The following is a 13,176-nucleotide window of genomic DNA, read 5'->3' as shown; positions in this document are numbered from 1 at the left end:
GGTAATTGGGAAGAACTTGCTGGGCCAGATAAGATTAAGGTTAAGATAATTCTGGGTCCCTGGCCATTGTAGCACCATTCTCTAACAGAACCTCAATTACTTCATTTGTTTTTACAATAATAAGCACTTCAGTTTCATTATAAATATAGTACAAAATTAATGATATAATAGATGTATTATTAAAGTTAACTGATACCAAGCTCTGTACTTATTAACTTAAAAGAATGACCTGATTCAAAATATAGCTTCACCATCTATGAGCTGTTTTAGGTCAGATAATCAAATCATTCTTAGTTCAATTTCCTTATCCAATAATATGTACATCAATACTCATTTTTCAGAGATACAGCTTTCAGATTATAGGCAATATTTTACACTAATGATCAGGGAAATGCAAATCAAAACCACAATGAGATATCATCTTGTCCTTGTTAAAATGCCTATTATTATTATTTTTTTAATGTAAGAGTTGACTGGAATGTACAGAAATGAGAGCCTCAATCATTTATGTTTCCCAAAAAGTACTTACAAAAATACTGATGAAGAATATCTTCAAATGGACCAGAGAGTTGGAAGATAAGCCTGTGAAGCTTCCACATTCCAATTATATAACAATTGTTTCTTCATATTACCTTTTAATAGGATAGATATTAGTAAAGTAACAAAAACATATCAAAATAGTTTTGTCATAATCATCACAGCCTAATGCCACATCAGTAAAAGTACATTAATTTATCTCCCTCCTGCGATTTTTCATTCTTCCCCTTTCACACGTAAAAGGTAACCCTAATGCCTGCATGTTTCTCACAGTAATTTTATTGGGATTTTCTAACCTTTACCAATGGCATCTTTATTTTCCTTTTGGGCCCGTTTCCATTTTATAGAGACATCAAGCTATCAAAATCTCCAGACAGGAAAGATGGGGGCTGACCTCTCCTCATGCAATGCTAATAGATCCTCCATCCCTTTTGTTAACACTTTGGAAATGTCATGCAATGATTTATAACTCCTCCTCTCTGCAGGACCTTTGTAAAGAAACCATCCAGATGGTGTCGCTATTGGACAGTGCAATGCATAGCTATGGCTCATAGGAATGTCTTGGAAGCTTTGCATACTCAGTAGGAGGCATGAATCATTCAATGAAGGAAGGGATAAAGAAAAAAGAATGAAATCCAAACTTGAAGACTGTACCCTAGACTCCTACAGAGTGAATCTGTATAAAGAATCGTATCCTACTTTTATCGAACATGATGTTTAATTGGAATGAAATAAATAAAACAAATAATGATATACTAAGGAAATTAGAAATAGGGTTATAAATATATACAGACATACAAGCATATATATTTCACACACTAATATCATCATGCATTCTTTCGTTCTTGGAGTGTTTTTCAAATTGTAACATATTTTTAGAGGAAAGGTTAGCAAACTTTTTTTGTAAAGGGCCAGATGGTAAATATTTGAGACTTCTCAGGTCATACAGAGCTCTTTCATTATTGTTCCAAATCAACCATAGACAACGTGTAAACAAATGGACATGAGTAGGTAAAATTTAAATTTTATTTCTGGACAATATGATTAGAATTTCATAGAGTTTTCACTGATCACAAAATATTCTTCTTCTGATTTTTTTCAACTATGTAAAAAACGTTAGCTCACACATTATACAAAAACAGGTACCAGCAGAATTTGGCCTGCAAGCCATAGTTTGTTGGCCTTTGTTTTAAAAAGTCAAGATCCATAGAATGAAATAAAATTGAATGTCATCTAGAAATTGAAAATATTTTAGATTTATTGAACATCTGATGCTTAACACAATTCATCTAGCCTCACAGATATGACTATTTTGAAGTGCTGAAATAATCACTAGGTGGCTCTGTATTCTATATGTTTCTTTTATTTGTTAACAGCCCTTCACCCAATTTTTGCTATTTCCATGTATTCAGCACTAGATGGCATCAACCGCTGACAATGTTTTTTATCATTTGAAATTAATATTCCTAAATATAGAAATGATTTCTTATTTTCTCTGTACAGTGAGAAATATATGATTAATCTCTGTTCTTGTTACCATGAGACTAAATAATTGTTTTAATGCCATTGGAACTTACCCACTGCCACTGTACTTAGGAACTACAGACAATGAACCTGACACATTGAAATAGTTCCTAGGTATTTAATTCTAAGTAATATTTTATAAAATAGATGTAATGAAATAATTTAGTAATTAAAAACTAAAGTTGACTTTATTGCTTTGTATGTATAGAAAAATAAATCTGTTATTTCTGAAATTCAAGAAATGACACAAATATACTGAATGAAGTAAAATCAATTCTATAGGACAGTGCTTCCCTTTGTGGGTTACAATTGCTTTCAAAATCTTCTTATTAGCACTGCTGCATTGGAGGCTTCTAAATTTTCTACAGTAGAGGAATTATTTCATTGACCTTGTACTGGCTTGCTACCTTTCAAAATACAAACTTTTAAATACAGGCCACCGATTTTTAAATTGAAAGAAATTGAGCTCATTGTAACTTGCCACAAGGGAAAACTTTCCAAATTTGCATGCTTTATAAAAGCACTAGGGAAATATGTATATAAATAAATTACTGCTGCTTTTAAAAGTGAAATGTTTTAGTAATAGTTGGTTTTGGAGTTGATTTCATTTTACCATCTTTGCCACTTTCCTAATTTAGATCTCCTGTCAGCTAAAGAATAGATGAATGAGGGAATCTACTTCTGTTGTCTTATTTTTACTGCCAAATCCATACTGAAATCTTTTCTCCACATGCTCTTTTTCAAATACCATGAGATTGGAAGGCTGTTTGTTTTTACTCAATTTTAAGTGTTTCTGTATGTGATAAATGAATTGCATTACATGTATGCATACCTGGTGCATTTCCAAGGAAAGAATGCTAAAAATAGCTCACCAATCAACAGGTTTAAAAATGTAACAAAAATATTTCCAGGGATGTGCAAACCATTGCAACAGGATGGGCGAGGTATATGTAGTTAACTCTGTCTCTTCATTCCATTTCCATATGAAAAATGAATTTGGTTTTGATTTCTTTTTTATTCATGTATACATAAATTAAGAAACTACATGAAAAAAATTTATATATTCTGGAATTGGTAGAATGCCCTTATCAATTCAAAGCAGTCTCTATTTATTGTCATAACCATCTATCGGTAGAGTAATAAAGGGTGTATATTATTCTTGAACTAGTATCTCTCCTAGTGCCATCTTGAAACTACCATTCTTTAAACTATATTCCTTTGGGTAAGAGAGCTGATCATATAATTTTGATTAGCAATGACATTTTCTTTCACTAAGAAAACTAACTGTGCTCTTAAGAGATTTTCAACTGACTTTTTGGAGGAGTGTATTAAAAATAACAACAAAGAATGATGTCTGTGCTTTAAATTTGACTTTCTTATTTTATTTGTTTCTCAAATGGAAATTCACATTTAAATGACATCTGAATAATACAAAGTTGAAAATTATCAAGTAGACTTTGGTTTAAATGGAAAGTAGAAAAATAAAATTGAGATCTCAATGTATATTAAGATTCTTAAGGTTCTGACTTGTGGACAGATGTTTTTACAATTCTCTGTATTTTTTTAATGAAGCAAAAATCAATACTTCACAACTTAAGACTATCTCATTTTCAAATGTCTTAGACTAAGAGACTATTTCCTTTCCATAATTTTCATATACAAAGCAATTTATCAAAGAGACTGAGGAGTCAATAGAGGTGTTATAAATATACCTGCATCATTTGCACATTAAATCTTCTTGTTCCAAAGAATACCTTATTGGTGTTAACCTTCTGTTAGGAAGATTCTAGATTATATCAAGGTGAAATTCCTGCATGGCATGCTAAGGGATGTCAAGTAACTGAGATAATGGAGGAAGTAAAAACTAGCAAGAAGACTGAAAATGTATGGGGTTAGAAGTATTGGTGCCTAGTAATAATGAACAAAACTCTATGGTACCTGAACTTCATGCCAAAGTTCCATCAGGAAATTTGCAGTCAGCTATTATAGCCACACTTCCTGTATCTCCTATCACTTGTATTTGTCAGTGATTCAAATTTACCTTTTTTTTTTCCCTAAAACTGCAACTTCCAAAACACTTTTTCTACCTTAATTTCATTGAAACCAATGTCTATGTAGGGCTGTTGTGTATAATCATAAAGATCATTTATTACACAAAGTCACCAAATCTATTTGCCCTGGTATGGGACTGCATCCACCAGGAGAAAGGAATTCCATTTTCTACTTTATGTAATCCATTGTGAGACTAGAAGCAGTCCTGCCTCCATCTCAATGCCACTGATTCTTCTGTAACCAATAATCTTTATCAGAGGTTACTAGGCAGAATAGTAATGTCCAATAATTTGTGTGGAAAAGTCTTGGTTTATGTATATTGCCCCTGTATAATTTTTCATAGTACTATGTTTTATAGTCAAATGTTCTCCATTTGGGAAGATAAATTACAATCACTCTACCTCTTCTCAAGATAAAAAATGGTCTTTACTTTGACGATCATAATATCTTGCTAAACAATGCTCAGCTCCTTCCTGTAACTGACAGGTCTCATAGTCTTGCTATCTCATCCCCTGATGCTTCAGGCCGCCTGACCATAATCTTGACTGGGTTCCATGTCTATGTGGTTAACTGCCGCAGTCTGGCTGGGCACAAAATCACGAGCCACTCAATCAGGAACAAACTTTATTTTTTGAAACTGCCGCCAATGTCCAGTACGCGCCCGGGAAGATTGCCGATCCACCCACGCGGCCTCCTCCCTGAACCGCCAGAGAGAATTCCTCCCCCGGAACTCCCTCCTACTGTACTTTCCCAACCAATGGGAACTCTCCAGGAGTCCCGTAGCAGGCCGAGATGAACAGCAGGAGTCCAATATCCATATGAATGCAAATCTTAACATAATCATATCATCTCAATGGCTAGCTGGCGTCACCTTTCTTTTTTTTTTTTAATTTAATATTTTATGCTTTATTTAGTAATCATTAAAATTATGTGATATTTTCTTCATGTTAGCTTGAGTTCTTTTTTTTATTGGTTGTTCAAAACATTATAAAGCTCTTGACATATCATATTTCATACATTAGATTCAAGTTGGTTATGAACTCCCAATTTTACCCCAAATACAGATTGCAGAATCACATCGGTTACACATCCACATTTTTACATAATGCCCTATTAGTAACTGTTGTATTCTGCTACCTTTCCTATCCTCTACTATCCCCCCTCCCTCCCCTCCCATCTTGTCTCTCTACCCCATCCACTGTAATTCATTTCTCTCCTTGTTTATTTTCCCATTCCCCTCACAACCTCTTATATGTAATTTTGTATAACAATGAGGGTCTCCCTCCATTACCATGCAATTTCCCTTTTCTCTCCCTTTCCATCCCACCTCATGTATCTGTTTAATGTTAATCTTTTCTTCCTGCTCTTCCTCCCTGCTCTGTTCTTAGTTGCTCTCATTATATCAAAGAAGACATTTGGTATTTGTTTTTTAGGGATTGGCTAGCTTCACTAAGCATAATCTGCTCTAGTGCCATCCATTTCCCTGCAAATTCTATGATTTTGTCATTTTTTAGTGCTGCGTAATACTCCATGGTGTATAAATGCCACACTTTTTTTTATCCATTCATCTATTGAAGGGCATCTGGGTTGGTTCCACAGTCTAGCAATTGTGAATTGTGCTGCTATGAACATCGATGTAGCAGTATCCTTGTAGTACGCTCTTTTAAGGTCCTCAGGGAATAGTCCAAGAAGGGCAATAGCTGGGTCAAATGGTGGTTCCATTCCCAGCTTTCCCAGGAATCTCCATACTGCTTTCCAGATTGGCCGCACCAGTTTGCAGTCCCACCAGCAATGTACAAGAGTACCCTTTTCCCCACATCCTCTCCAGCACTTGTTGTTGTTTGACTTCATAATGGCTGCCAATCTTACTGGAGTGAGATGGTATCTTAGGGTGGTTTTGATTTGCATTTCTCTGACTGCTAGAGATGGTGAGCATTTTTTCATGTACTTGTTGATTGACTGTATGTCCTCCTCTGAGAAGTGTCTGTTCAGGTCTTTGGCCCATTTGTTGATTGGGTTATTTGTTTTCTTATTGTTTAATTTTTTGAGTTCTTTGTATACTCTGGATATTAGGGCTCTATCTGAAGTGTGAGGAGTAAAAATTTGTTCCCATGATGTAGGCTCCCTATTTACCTCTTTTATTGTTTCTCTTGCTGAGAGAAAACTTTTCAGTTTAAGTAAGTCCCATTTGTTGATTCTTGTTATCAACTTTTGTGCTATGGGTGTCCTATTAAGGAATTTGGAGCCCGACCCTACAATATGTAGATCGGAGCCAACTTTTTCTTCTATCAGACGCAGAGTCTCTGATTTGATATCTAGCTCCTTGATCCACTTTGAGTTAACTTTTGTGCATGGCGAGAGGAGGGGATTCAGTTTCATTTTGTTGCATATGGATTTCCAGTTTTCCCAGCACCATTTGTTAAAGATGCTATCCTCCCTCCATTGCATGCTTTTAGCTCCTTTATCAAATATAAGATAGTTGTAGCTTTGTGGATTAGTCTCAGTGTCCTCTATTCTGTACCATTGGTCCACCCTCCTGTTTTGGTACCAGTACCATGCTGTTTTTGTTACTATTGCTCTGTAATATAGTTTTAAGTCTGGTATCGCTATACCGCCTGATTCGCACTTCCTGCTTAGAATTGCTTTTGCTATTCTGGGTCTTTTATTTTTCCATATGAATTTCATGATTGCTTTATCCATTTCTACAAGAAATGCCGTTGGGATTTTGATTGGCATTGCATTAAACCTATAGAGAACTTTTGGTAATATCGCCATTTTGATGATGTTAGTTCTGCCTATCCATGAACATGGTATATTTTTCCATCTTCTAAGATCTTCTTCTACTTCTCTTTTTAGGGTATTGTAGTTTTCATTGTATAAATCTTTCACCTCTTTTGTTAGGTTGATTCCCAAGTATTTTATTTTTTTTGAGGATATTGTGAATGGAGTGTTTTTCCTCATTTCCGTTTCAGAAGTTTTGTCGCTGATATACAGAAATGCCTTTGATTTATGCGTGTTGATTTTATATCCTGCCACTTTGCTGAATTCATTTATTAGTTCTAGTAGTTTTTTTGTAGACCATTTTGGGTCTTCTAGGTATAGAATCATGTCATCTGCAAACAGTGATAATTTAAGTTCTTCCTTTCCTATTTTTATGCCTTTAATTTCTTTCGTCTGTCTAATTGCTCTGGCCAGTGTTTCGAGAACTATATTGAATAGAAGTGGTGATAGAGGGCATCCCTGTCTTGTTCCAGATTTTAGGGGGAATGCCTTCAATTTTTCTCCATTGAGAATGATGCTAGCCTGAGGCTTAGCATAGATAGCTTTTACAATGTCGAGGTAAGTTCCTGTTATCCCTAGTTTTTCTAATGTTTTGAACATAAAGGGATGCTGTACTTTGTCGAATGCTTTTTCTGCGTCTATTGAGATGATCATATGGTTCTTATTTTTAAGTCTATTGATGTGGTGAATAACATTTATTGATTTCCGTATATTGAACCATCCTTGCATCCCACGGATGAATCCTACTTGATCATGGAGCACAATTTTTTTGATGTGCCTTTGTATCCGATTCGCCAGAATTTTATTGAGGATTTTTGCATCTAGGTTCATCAGAGATATTGGTCTGTAGTTTTCTTTCTTTAAGGTGTCTTTGTCTGGTTTCGGAATCAGGGTGATGTTGGCCTCATAGAATGAATTTGGCAGAGCTCCTTCTTTTTCTATTTCCTGAAATAACTTGAAAAGTATGGGTATTAATTCTTCCTTAAAGGTTTTGTAAAACTCCGCTGTATACCCATCCAGTCCTGGGCTTTTCTTGGTTGGAAGTCTTTTGATTGCTTCTTCTATTTCATCTATTGTTATTGGTCTGTTTAAGTTGTGAGTATCCTCCTGACTCAGTCTGGGCAAATCATATGACTTAAGGAATTTATCGATGTCTTCACTATCTTCTATTTTATTGGAATATAGGTTTTCAAAATAATTTCTAATTGTCTTCTGTATTTCTGTAGCGTCTGTTGTGATATTGCCTTTTTCATCCCGTATGTTAGTAATTTGAGTTCTCTCTCTTCTTCTCTTCGTTAGCATGGCTAAGGGTCTGTCAATCTTATTTATTTTTTCAAAGAACCAACTTTTAGTTTTGTTAATTTTTTCAATAGTTTCTTTTGTTTCAATTTTGTTGATTTCCGCTCTGATTTTAATTATTTCTTGCCTTCTGCTACATTTGCTGTTGTTTTGCTCTTCCTTTTCTAGGGCTTTGAGATGAAGTGTGAGCTCATTTATTTGTTGGTTTTTCCTTTTTTTGAGGAATGACCTCCAAGCGATGAATTTCCCTCTTAAAACTGCTTTCATTGTGTCCCATAGATTCCGATATGTTGTGTCTGTATTTTCATTTATCTCTAAGAATTTTTTGATTTCCTCCTTTATGTCTTCTGTAACCCATTGATCATTCAGTAACATATTGTTCATTTTCCATGTGATGTAGGATTTTTCTTCCTTCTTTTATCATTGATTTCCAGTTTCATTCCATTATGATCAGATAAAATGCATGGTATTATCTCCACCCCTGTATATTTACTGAGGGTTGCCCTATGGCATAATATATGGTCTATTTTTGAGGAGGATCCATGTGCTGCTGAGAAAAAAATATATCCACTTGATGATGGTTGATATATTCTATATATGTCAGTTAAGTCTAGGTTGTTGATTGTGATATTGAGTTCTATAGTTTCTTTATTCAGCTTTTGTTTGGAGGATCTGTCCAATTGTGAGAGAGGTGTGTTGAAGTCACCCATAATTATTGTGTTGTGGTCTATTTGATTCTTGAACTTGAGGAGAATTTGTTTTATGAACGTCGCAGCACCATTATTTGGTGCATAAATATTGATAATTGTTATGTCTTGTTGGTGAATGGTTCCTTTTAACAGTATATAATGTCCCTCCTTATCCCTTTTGATTAATTTAGTCTTGAAGTCAATTTTATTCGATATGAGGATGGCCACCCCTGCTTGCTTACGAGGACCGTGTGCGTGGTATATTTTTTCCCAACCTTTCACCTTCAGCCTGTGTATGTCTTTTCCAATCAGATGTGTCTCCTGGAGGCAGCATATTGTTGGATTTGTTTTTTTAATCCATGTTACCAGCCTATGTCTCTTTATTGGAGAGTTGAAGCCATTAATGTTTAGAGTTACTATTGATATATGGTTTGTACTTCCAGCCATGTTTGATTATTTATCTTCTTCTTTTTTTTTTAATTTAGTTTGTTTCTCCATGGTTAGCTTTCCCCCCGCCCTCTGTCTTTATAGAGGCACTTCCCACTGATGGTTTTGGTTATTGTTTTTCATTTCTTCCTCGTGTAGTGTTTTGCTCAAGATGCTTTGCAATGCTGGTTTTCTGGCTGCAAATTCTTTTAGCTTTTGTTTATCATGAAAGATTTTTATTTCGTTGTCGTACCTGAAGCTTAATTTTGCTGGATACAGAATTCTTGGTTGGCATCCATTGTCTTTCAGTGTTTGAAATACGTTGTTCCAGGATCTTCTCGCTTTCAGCGTCTGTGATGAAAAATCCGTTGTTAACCTTATTGGTTTACCCCTGAATGTAATCTGCCTCCTTTTTCTTGTAGCTTTTAATATTTTCTCTTTGTTCTGTTGGCGTCACCTTTCAACCAAAAATGCCATGCATCATATACTTGGCTCTTAGCAGTTAACAGGCCAGACGCTGTATATTTTTAATTTCTTGTCCTTCTCAATTTCATTTACTTTCAGCTCCATTTTATTTTGTTCACCTTGAACCATGTCTATCTCAAGGTTCTTCATTGCTTAGGACTATAGTACTAAAATACATGTGTATATACTCTACATATTAAGTTAATATACTTTACCACTTCAACATAAAGTTGTAGCCTTTACTATAATCAGTCCTATTACAATGAAAAACCCATAGAAACCTCATATGCTATGTTTTCTGTACTTTGAAACTCAGCTTGCTCATATACTTCTCTTCCCATCCAGGCACATTTTATGATTAAACTACTTTGAAAAGTTCCCTTAATATCCTTAAACTATTGCTTTTTAATCAACTGACAAATCAACCTATAAAATAATTCAACGTATTTTTTCCTCCTTTTTAACATTTGGTATATACTAAGCACAGTTATAGTAAAATAGCATGAACTTATAGACAGCTGTCAGTATAAATTTATGTTCCACTGCTGAATTTTCTCTTTATTTCTAATCATCAGTTGATTATCTTGACTTGTTTTCTGAAATGATCATTTTATCTGCAAAAAACAAATATTTCTTCATCTTTAACTTCTATACCCACTCACCTTATTTTTCCTCTTGTCTTCTTGTAGCACTTAGGGTCCTTATCAAAATGTCATGATAAAGGGTAATATTTTTATTCCTAACTTTAATACAAATTATTCTGGAATTTCATATCATTTACTGTACATATATTTAGAACAGGTTTGGTAGATATACAGGTTAACTTAAAAAAAATGTTTATCATGAATGTATTTTAGTCAATGCTATATTAATGCCTATGGTTGATGAAATAGTCCTCTCATTTAATTATTTATTTATTTTTCATACCAGGTAGTGAACCCAGGGGCCCTTAACCACCTTGTCACATCCCAGCTCTTTTTATATTTTATTCAGCTCTAAGTTGCTTAAGGTTTCACTAGATTGCTGAGGTTGACTTTGAACTAGTGATCCTTTTGCCTCTACCTCTTGAGAGGCTTGGATTACAGGCTTGTGCCACCCTAGAAACAGACAGAAATTGGGGGACCCACTGAAATTGAGAGCAATTTCTTACTTATGCTAAGAGTTGAAGTTAAAGAAGCTAAGACTCTCCCTGCTCCAGGATAGGGGGGAGGTGACTCCAAGGAAGCTGAGTGGAGGTAGCCTCCAGCCCCAGCCAGTGTAGCATTGGTTAACTAAATCTGCATATGTGTATTTCCTGCCTTTTGTTCCATTTTGCAGGGATCTTCAGGCTAACTAAATCTATATATGTATGTCACTTGACTTGTTTCTATAAACTGTAACTGCTTCTGTGGGACCAAGGAGAGAGACAATCTAGATGCTTCTCCCCAGTTTGTTCAAACTACATAAAATCCCTTTTTCTTTTTTCCATCTTTTTGTGATTTTCCCTACAGGCCTGTGGCTGAATCCAGGGAGCTGGGCAGGGTCCCTAGGCTAGGCTTCGGGTAACATTCTTGCCATTTTGAGATTAGCTCTTAATGATATTTTTTTTTTCATTTTTTTTTTTGGGGGGGGGTGCGGTACTGGGAATTGAACCCAGAAACTTTACCTTTTTAATTTTTTTTTTATGTTGAGACAGAATCTAATTTGTTTAGGGCTTCAAGTTTGCCAATACTCCTGCTTCAGCCTCTCAAGTTTCTGGGATTACAAGCATGTACCACCACGCCTGGCTCATGATGTAATTTTTATAATAAACTATTGATTGTGGTTTGCTAATAATCTGTTTGATGTTTGCCTCTATGTTCATAGATATAATTACCCGACAATTTTATTTTCTTGTAATTTTCTGTTTTAACTGTCACAATCTTACTAATTTCATAAAAAAGTAATTTTCATTTTATTTTCTATGTCTTGGACCAGTTTGTGTCTGGTTGATATTACCTGTTTCTTAAGGCTTAATAGAATGCATCTTTAAATCCATATGGGCCTGGTATCTTGATGGGGAAGAAAGTTAATTACCCTTTCACTTATTGTTCAATTTTCTTGTTAGTCATCTTGCTAATTTTTATTTTTCCTAAGAACCTTTTATATTTCACCTAGCTTTTTTTTTATAAATCTTTTTTTTTAAGAGAGAGAGAGAGGAGGGGGAGAGGGGGAGAGAGAGAGAGAGAGAGAGAGAGAGAGAGAGAGAGAGAGAGAGAGAGAATTTTAATATTAACCTTTTTTTTAAGAGAGAGAGAGAGGAGGGGGAGAGGGAGAGATAGAGAGAGAGAGAGAGAGAGAGAGAGAGAGAGAGAGAGAGAATTTTAATATTTATTTTTTTTTAGTTTTTGGCGGACACAACATCTTTGTTTGTATGTGGTGCTGAGGATCGAACCCGGGCCACATGCATGCCAGGCAAGCGCGCTACCGCTTGAGCCACATCCCCAGCCCTCACCTAGCTTTTAATGTTCATTCCCAGAAACTCTTTAATACTGTTATATTGTTCTTATGCTTTTAAAATTTTCCAGTTATATTTCCATTTATCTTTACTTATATTGTTTTTTTTTTTTTTTTTTTTTTTTTTGTGGTGGTGCTGGGAATTGAACCCAGGGCCTTTTGTGTGTGGAGCAAGCACTCTACCAACTGAGCTATTTCCAGCTCCACATATCTTCTTTAAAAAAGTACTTGATAGAATGTTTTCTGTTTCTTTCCTCTGGCCAAAACCCACAAATTTGAATTTATTGATCTATTCTGAGCTTTTATTATAGTTCTAATTATGTTAACAGTTATTACTATCGCTTCTCGGCCTTTTGGCTAAGATCAAGTGTAGTAACAATTATTACTGTGTTCCTCCTATTTTGGGTGATTTATTTTCTTGTTCTTTTGCCTTCAGTTGAAGTATTAATTGATCTATCTTTAGGCTTTCTGTTTTCTAGAAATGTAGGTAAGGTTTTACATCTCCCTTTCACTACTGCTTTAGATACCAAACTCAAGTTTAAAATACAGTGTACTATTTTTTTTTACACAATTGTTAAAATTTCCACTTTCAGTTGTACTTTTACCAACACATTATTCAAATTATGCATCAAATTTTTGAGATATTTGGATTTAGTGGTTTGTAAACATTTCCACTTTTTCACTGATTTTTGTGATTTCGTTTACAATATTTGGTTTTGTGACTCCTTGTATGATGAAGTCATAGGAAATTTGAAAAATTTTTGTGTGTTTTTATTTGTTTCTATAATGTTTTAGTACTTGAAAAATGAATTCTATTTCTTCCATTCTTGGTACATATATAATACATGCATTATGGTTGGGGCATCCAGTTGGAATCTAGGTCTTTGGTGTCCCAAACAAAGAATTGAGCAAGACACGAAGAAGTAAC

The 13,176-nt window shown here is 34.8% G+C and overlaps 1 pseudogene; it reads left to right on the top strand.

Annotated features, from left to right (window-relative positions):
• The first annotated feature begins 12,585 nt into the window (after positions 1–12,585).
• On the top strand, positions 12,586–12,744 carry LOC114086190 (U2 spliceosomal RNA; annotated as a pseudogene).
• The last annotated feature ends 432 nt before the right edge of the window (positions 12,745–13,176 follow it).

The sequence above is a fragment of the Marmota flaviventris genome, chromosome X (genome assembly GCF_047511675.1).
Source record: "Marmota flaviventris isolate mMarFla1 chromosome X, mMarFla1.hap1, whole genome shotgun sequence".
Taxonomy (NCBI): domain Eukaryota; kingdom Metazoa; phylum Chordata; class Mammalia; order Rodentia; family Sciuridae; genus Marmota; species Marmota flaviventris.
The sequence above is the reverse complement of the archived record's forward strand: the minus strand, read 5'-3'. Positions and strand labels throughout refer to the sequence as shown.